The following is a 9,288-nucleotide window of genomic DNA, read 5'->3' as shown; positions in this document are numbered from 1 at the left end:
CCAGAAAATGGCTCCCTGAGCAAATATAGCATTTTCACTAAGTGTGGCCTATCTGATGTGTCAGGTGCATCTTGGAGTGGCTTGGAAGGATGTGATTTTTTCAATCCTTACTGGGTTTGTCATTGTAATATGGGCAGCAGAAATAAAACATGATCCAGATGTCTGCAGATGTCTGTGCTGGAGATGATACAGCTTTGAGGCATTTTGCAGTTTCAAAAAAGTCAGGTTGCAGTTGACATAAGAACACACCACAACCCCTCCCACAAAAATATCTCACAATTCCACCCCTTCACCCTGTGTGTGAGAAATGGTCTATAAAACATGCCGTGGTGTATTATTAATGAGGAACAAAGCACCTTCCAGGATTTGAAGTTATACTTGTTGTCCCATCACGAAATCAACACCCTCATTTTAATTTTGCAAAAACATACCAAATAATTGATGGCATATGCATATGCATACTTTCTTGAATGATACAGTATGAGCCCTAGCAACCAGTAAAAATAGTGAAGTAAGTACTGGGAAATTATCTCAAAATAATCAAGAATGCGGGAGTAGACTGAAACTCCAACTAGTACTTGGATCATAATCAAAATGACCTTAACCGGAGATTTCAGCTGATTCTGAGGATCTTACAAATGGTGGAGAACAGACACAATGAGCTGAGTGGTTGATTTTTGGTCCTATGCTTACAGTCTTAAGGTAATTCTGTGTCTCCCATACATATTTTCTCTTGTTGAGGCTTGTGAATAGGATATTGTGAGCAAATATGAATATTAATGATAGTATTTAATAATACAATGAGACTGCACATTGCTGGTAACAAAGTCTCAGATTTTGCCCAAAATTGACCAGCTGTTGACTTGCAAGAGACCAGCCACTTGCTCTGCAGCAGTTTGGCTGAATATATCACTTACCTGCTCACTTTGTTTGGTGTATGTTTGCAATGTGTCAGCAGGGTGCAGTTTTTTAATCGCAAGGTGCAGTCTTATTTTTGTTTAAAGACCAGTTACCTGACTCACGTTACACTCCCAGAAGGCTTTCCCCAAGTATTTGAAATAAATGGATCTACTCCCTCAGGGTGTAAACTGTTTTCATCTTTGCATTAATCTACGTTATTTCTGATGGTTGTCAAACTCCATCTTTTATGAAGGCAGACTTCAGCAGGAGTCAGAATACTTCCAAGACAAGACACTTAAATTTCCGAGTGTATATTCCTCGAAGTATTTTTCAATATTATTGGCGTCTGGGCTTCCTTCTTTTTATGATTGCTGAGGCATTTTCACCCCTTCTCCATCCCTGGATCACAAATTGTACATAGTTCAAATTATGCAATTGTTTGCTTCAGGTGACAAATATTTTCTCCAAGTGTTGATTTGCATTGCCAGCTGTGCTTCATTGCATGCAGTCACACCTAGGGACAGCAAAATGGTGTTAAAACCATACTTCAAACTATTCTTTATATGGATTCGTAGCCTTAAGTTCCAAATTGTAATGTCTGAGAATATATTTTTGTTGCAGTAACACCGCAATCAACAAATTCAGACAAAATAGAAGTAAACAGAAACTGCAGATTGCCCAAATAGAAACCTTCAAATCAACAACTTATGATAATCTTGCAGATCCTCGTCATAGATTCTGACCAGGTCTGAAGACTTAAGTTTGAAAATAGATTCCATGGATCTGTAAACAATCATTCAGCTCATAAAACCTGCTCCTACCATCCCCAAGTGTATTTTAGGGGATCTCCTCACTTATTTATACTCCTAAAGGAAAATACTATTTAAATTCTGCTGAAAACCTAACAAATCAGAGCTCTAGGATAGCATTCATCCTCAACAATATCCTTCAGTTCTGAGGAAGGGTCACTGGATGCTGCTAACTATGATTTTTCTCCACAGACCCTACCAGACTTGTTGAGCTCTTGGGGCAATTTCTGTTTTTGTTTCTGATTTACAACATCTGCAATTCTTTTGCTTTTTATTTAGCATTCATCCTCACCTGATCTACTATCCAATACTGACAATTTGCCTTCTCGATCAGCTTTTCCTTCCTCTTATCTGGGAACACAGTAATCATCACATTGTACCTGATCATTTCAAAGCCTGCCAATACTAATACCCAAAACCATATTTATATGCTTTTTCCTGTTTTATAAAAGGGCTTAAGGCTAGAGCCCAGCTGAACACTGGCCAAGTTTTATCTTATTTATCTTTAGTTTCACACGATCCTCAAGAAATCTCCTACTCATCGTGTTACCACATTCAAAGATTCTCAGTGCCCTATAGTTAGTCATAAGACAAGCCAGGTGATGTTTTGGTACTCGGTATGGCAGGGACCACGTGTAATGAGAGATTATTATCATTGATTTATTACTGCACAAACACAGGATGATTGCAATAAATAAAACTAATGCTGACTAACAGCACATGTAACAATGCCCAGACTTCAGGACATGTTATGAGGAGAGATTATACAAATGTGGCCTATTTTCTCGATAATTTCAAAGGTTAAGGGGTAATCTGATCAAAGTCTTCACAATATTAACTCGAAAAGGCAGGTTGGCCCACACCAGTCTCCTAACCTGCCTCAATCCCCTACAATCTGCCCACCAACATAACAGACCCACAGAGGATGCCATTTTCCTAGCCCTGCACTCATCCCTGGATCACTTGGACAACAAAGACACCTATGTCAGACTCCTATTCATTGCCTACAGATCTGCCTTCAACACCATTAACCCCTCCAGACCGATCTCAAAACTGCGTGACCTCTGACTCAGCTCTGCCCTCTGCAACTGGGTCCTCAGCTTTCTGACCCATAGGCCACAGTGAGGGTAGCTAACTGCACCTCCTCCACCATAACACTCAACACTGGAGGCCTCCAATGATGCGCCCTCAGCCGCCTACTGTACTCCCTGTGTACCCACGACTGTGTTGCCAAATTCCAAATGAACGCCATCTACAAGTTTACTGATGACACCACCTTGGTGGGATAGATATCTAACAACAATGAGTCAAAATACAGAAGAGAGATTGAGTCTTGATGACATGGTGCAATAGAAACATTCCGCCTCTCAACGTCAGTAAAACTAAAGAACTAATCATTGACTTCAGAAATTAGCGAGGAGTACATGCCCCATCTACGTCAACGGAACTGAGGTTGCAAGAGAGAAGGCCATACAGTTCCTTGGACTGATGATAACCAATGACTTGTCCTGGGCTTCCCATGTAAATGTGACAGTCAAGAAGGCATAACAACGCTTCTTCATCCTCAAGTGGCTAAGCAAATTTGGCATGTCGATGAAGTCCTTCATCAATGTCCACAGATGTACTATTGTACGCATGCTGTCCAGGTGCCTAAGAGCCTGGTCTGGCAACTGCTCTGCCCAGGACAATAAGAAGGTGGTGTGCACAGCCCAGACCATCAGGGAAGCCAACCTTCCATCCATGGAATATATTTACATGGCTCACTGCTACGCAGAGGCAGCCAACATCATCAAAGACCCACCGCACCCTGGTAATGACCTCCTACAACCTCTTCTGTCAGGCAGCCAATATAGAAGCCTGAACACATGCCCAAGCAGATTCAGGTACAGTTTCTTTCTGGCCCTTATCAGGCTGTTGAATGGAGTCTAGCCTCAAATAGTGTAACCTGGAATGTAACCTGTATGCCTCTAAGTCTGTACATCCTTTGCTTGCTGTGATCTGCCTGTACCACTCGTAAACAAAGCTTTTCACTGCATTTCAGTACACGAAACAATAAATCAATCAATCAATTAATCAATCAATCAATCCTTCACATCCAATGCCCCAGGATTCTCCAGTGCCATTCCTGGCTAATATTTTGTCCAGTTGGCAGGACAGACTCAGCAGGAATGCTCCCTCTAAGAAGTGCCGCTGCTTCAAGGGGCCACTTGGTGTTCTGATGCATTCGCTCCAGTTCTCTGCCACTGCTGTACGTGGGCCATAGAAGCCTGTAGAGTGGTTGGAGAAAATAGGAGAAATGTAGTCCAGCACTGTCAGGAGAGTCAACATTAACTCAAGCCACATGTAGTTTCATGGCATCAGGTCAAATGAGGGCAAAGAAGCTTCCAACCGACTGTCACCCGTTTCCCTCACCACTGACAATGAATCAGTGCTTCTCCATGCTGAACACCACTTAGAAGAAACACAGAGGATAGCACGTAGCCCAAGATCTAATAATACAAAATCTGATGTCATCTATTCACTGGTCAAAGCAAAGAATGAACAGATATATACATTTTAAAGCTGGCTGATTTCATGGTAGACCAATGTATACAATTAGCAACAGAGTGAACACACGAAAAAATGAAAGAGCTGCAGATGCTGGAAATCAGAAACAAAAACAGAAATGGCTAGAAAAGCCAACAGGTCTGGCAGCTTCCATGGAGAGAAATCAGAGTCAAAACCTCAGGTTCTGAGGGAGGGTCACTGGACATGAAACGTTAACTCCGATCTCTCTCCACAGATGCCACCAGATCTGACAACCCCCTCCAGCGACTTCTGTTTTCATTTAAGAATGAACACACAAATTGTTTTAAATCAAAAAAGAAATTGCTGGAGAAACTCACCAAGCCTGGCAGCATCTCCGAAAAGAGAAACAGAGTCAATATTTCAGAATCTGATATCACTCCTGTTTGAATTGATGGAAATGGAAAATGCGGTTTTTATGCCATTGACAAAGGAAGAGGTAGTGGTACAGGTGGTGAGGGTGCCCAGAACAAAAGATAAAGGGTGTGTTAATGGTGGTAAAGAAATGTTTGAGATGTAGAATAGGCTTGAATGATTGGTGTGTAAAGGATAAAGATCAAAGCTAACAAGATACAAACAACGTTGGGGGGGATAGGAATTGTAATCAAAATGAAAGACCAATGTTCTGCTCTGAAGTTGTTAAACTTAATTTTTATATTTAGAGGCTGTAAGGTGCCTAAGTTGTCAAAGAGTTTCTGTTACTCCAGCTTGTGTTAAATTTCAATGGAATACTACAATAGGCCCAGGACAGAATTGTTAACATTGGAGGAAGACGGTAACTGCTGTCACCCATTTTGAAATTGGAAGGGCCTTAATTCTGTTTCTTGCTCCATAGATGCTGTCAAACGTGCCAAGTTTCTCCAGCATTTTCTGTTTTTATTTCAGATTTCTAGCATCTGTATTTTGTTCTTAATTGTAGGCATTGTTTGATTGACCCTTCCTCCAATCCTCTGCATAGGGGAAAACCTTGCTACCACTGAGGTCAATAATCTATTGTTTAATAGAAACAGTAATTAAAATTTCATATCTTATCATTCTATGCTACTGTTACAGATCTCCAAGTTTCTTTACAGATCTCCAAGTTTCTTTTAGTTACTGCCTACAACACAAGTGTAAGCCTCCATCCCCTGTGTTACAACACTACCGTGAAAGATTTCAAAATGGTGTTTCTACTCAAGAAACTGAAACTAATTGAAAACAATACTCAAAAGTACAATTAATTAACACGAAAAAAAGTCAGATGCCATCAGTTAAGATACAGGTGGTGTTCCTGAGTATTCAGTCATCATTTTGATACAAATTCCCTCAGACAGCATAGTCAGAAGGTAGATTCCTAATTGACCCAAGTTGTGGTTGAATAAAGAACAAGGAGAAGTCAGACAGTGTTGAACATTGGGTGGCTCAGTGGTTTGCACTACTGCCTCACAGCATCAGGGACCCAGGTTCAATCGCAACAATCTGTATAGAGCCTGCATGTTCTCCCTGTGTCTGTGTGGGTTTCCTCCAGGTGCTCCGGTTTCCTCCCACAGTCCAAAGACGTGCAAGGTAGGTGAATTGGCCATGTTATATTGCCCAGGGGTGTTTAGTTTAGTTGGGTTAGACATGGGAAATCAGGGGTAAGATAATGGTTTTGGGTGGGATACTATTCAAAGGGGTGGTGTGGACTTGTTGGGCCGTATGCTCTGTTTCCGCACTGTAGGGATTCTATGATAAAGACAAACTGTTTCCACTAGTTGGTAATTGTTGACCCAGAAGGCACAGTTTGAGAATTAGGGCCAGACCATTTAGGAGAGTTAGAAAGCATTTCTATGCACAAAGGATCGTAGATATTTGGAACTCTCTTCCGCAAATAACAACAAATTTGGTAGCAGTTGCTACTTTAAAATCTGAGATAAATGATTTTTTATTGAGCAAACATATTAAGGTTCATGGGCCAAAGGCTGCTATTATGGCGTTAGGCCACAGATCATAGAACATAGAGCATCATAGAATATTACAGCGCAGTACAGGCCCTTTGGCCCTCGATGTTGAACCGACCTGTGAAACCAATCTGAAGCCCATCTAACCTACACTATTCCATTATCATCCTCATGTTCATCCAACAACCATTTAAATGCCCTTAGATTTGGCGAGTCTACTACTGTTGCAGGCAGGGCATTCCACGTCCTTACTACTCTGAGTAAAGAACCTACTGCTGACATCTGTCCTATGTCTATCACCCCTCAATTTAAAGCTATGGCCCCTCGTGCTAGCCATTACCATCCGAGGAAAAAGGCTGTCACTGTCCACCCTTTCTAATCCTCTGATGATCTTGTACGTCTCTATTAAGTCACCTCCTAACCTTCTTCTCTCTAATGAAAAGAGCCTCAAGTCCCTCAGCCTTTCCTCATATGATGTTCCCTCCATACCAGCAACATCCTGGTAAATCTCCTCTGCACCCTTTCCAATGCTTCCACATCCTGCCTATAATGCGACGGCTGGAACTGCACATAATATTCCAAGTGCAGTCACACCAGAGTTTTGTACAGCTGCAACATGGCCTCATGTCTCCGAAACTCAATCACTCTACCAATAAAATCTAACACACCCTACACCTTCTTGACAACCCTAGCATGATCTTATTGAATGGTGGAAAAGGCTAAAGGGGCTGAATGGCCTACTTCTGTTCTGATGTTCCTATCTGTCTTCTGAGTTTATGAAGTTTCTCTCATTACATCTCAGCAGAAGTCATTTCATCAATTCAATTACACAGTGTTGAATACAATGCCAGAAAACTCTGCAAATAGACAATAAGCACTTTCACCAGGAATAAGAGGGTTGCGAAAATCAAGAATTACAATCAGATTCAAGACATTAGACAGATCAATGATTCATTTCTGTTGAGTTAAAACTATGGAACAAACTATTTAGTGAGTGAGACAGCTGGATCTTCTAAGCAGAATTCCCTCATCTTCTATAAAACCATGAATCGTCACTTAAAATCAACTGACAAGCATAGCAATAAGAGCAAAATCTTTTCATGCCCCATCAGAGGGATTGTGTATCTGGGCAATAATGCCCAAGCCTGCTCCAATTCTGAAGGCACATCCTTGGTGTGATTGCCTAGAATTTGAAAGGGAGTGGGTTTTTCTCACTTAGTGGATTCAGATCTATCTCCATCTAATCACCTTAATTCATCCAATAAACATAAATTACTATTCATTGGCATGGCTATGGTTATTATATTTCTGCCACGAGCACCAACCAATTCTTAAAAATGTCTTAAGAATGCAGGAATCAGAAGCAGGAAGAGGCTACCCAGCTATTTTAGGCCGACTCTACCATTTAATAAGATTATGGATGATCTAATTGTAACTTCAATCTCACTTTCTACCTAACCCCAGTAATCTTTGACTCTCTTATTAATGAAGAATCACCTTCAAAATATTTAATGACCCTGCCTCCACTGCACTCTGGGGAAGAGAGTATTACAATTGTTCCTTGGGCAAGTGAGCCCAATTTCCTATGATTCTGCACATGAAAACACAAATGGGCTTTCTTCTGGGTGAGCAGGGTTGACCTGGCTCCCCTTCTTAATTTAACTCACTTGGTCGCATTGAGGTTAATTGGAAAAGGATGGGCTCCCTCATGGATAGCTTTTCCCAATCCAAATGTGTTATGCTCTAAAAGGAATCAAATTAACTAGGCGTTCCTCAATTAAAATAAGGGTGAACTTACCAGCCATGAAACACATGAAAAGATAATTAAATATTACACATCCAGAGACAGATCAGAAAGGAACTAAAATGATAGCAGCTGAAAAGACATAAAAATCAATCCCTAGCTTCTATGAAAAGTTGATGGCGGCACATTAGATCTGTTAAGTTAGATGAGGCGAGCAGTGCTGAAGTAAATATTTAAGCAGTTGTTTTTGTGATTCTTGTGTCTGCAAATTAACCAAAGCTTTCGCCTTGCTTTCCTTTCGACAGATTTTGTTGGATTTCCTGGTCTCTAGCACTCAGAGTAGAAAAGAGTCCCTCTTTACCTGTAATATAAATGTATCTAATTGTTGTTATCAAATTTGGACCTTCATAGCTGAGTAGACCACACTAGCACAACAGCCCGTCAACATACTGAGACCTATCTATCTGACTGTTATTTCACTGAACATGTTGCATCCATGAGGTTTTCACCTTTCATTATAACCAGTTAGCAAATTATGGATACCACTGGCGAGGCCAGAATTTAATGCTCATCCCTACCCTTGAGAAAGTGTTGGTGAGCTCCCTTCCTGAACCACTGCAGTCCTTGGGGTGTTGGGAAACCCATTGTGCTGTGAGGAAGGGAGTTTCAGAATTATGACCCTGACAATGAAAGGAGTGTTATATTTACAATTAAGGATGGGTGTGTGGCTTGGAGGGGAACTTACAGTGTTGGTGTTCCCACACATCTGTTACCATTGTCCTTCCAGTTGGTGGATGTTATGATTTCAGAGTGTATGATTTTTAGGGAAAAGCAATGACTTAGTGATATTATCGCTGGAATGCTAATCCAGAGACATGGATAACATTCTGGGGACCCAGGTTTGAATCCTGCCATGACAGATGGTAGAATTTGAATTCAATAAATTATCTTGAATTAAGAATCTAATGGTGACTGTGGATACATTGTTGATTGTCGGGGAAAACCCTTCTGGTTCACTAATGTCCTTTAGGGAAGGAAACTGCCACCCTTACCTAGATAATAAAGTGTGGAGCTGGATGAACACAGCAGGCCAAACAGCATCTTAGGAGCACAAAAGCTGACGTTTTGGGCCTAGACCCTTCATCAGAAAAGGGGGATGGGGTAAGGGTTCTGGAATAAATAGGGAGAGAGGGGGAGGTGGACCGAAGACGGATAGAGGAGAAGATAGGTGGAGAGGAGAGTATGGGGGTTGGGGGAGGTAGAGAGGGGGTAGGTCAGTCCGGGGAGGACGGACAGGAGAAGGGGTCGGGATGAGGTTAGGAAGTAGGAAATGGAGGTGCGGCTTGAGGTG

This window comes from Stegostoma tigrinum, chromosome 4 (assembly GCF_030684315.1).
Source record: "Stegostoma tigrinum isolate sSteTig4 chromosome 4, sSteTig4.hap1, whole genome shotgun sequence".
NCBI classification, from domain to species: domain Eukaryota; kingdom Metazoa; phylum Chordata; class Chondrichthyes; order Orectolobiformes; family Stegostomatidae; genus Stegostoma; species Stegostoma tigrinum.
Note: the sequence above shows the minus strand (reverse complement) of the source record.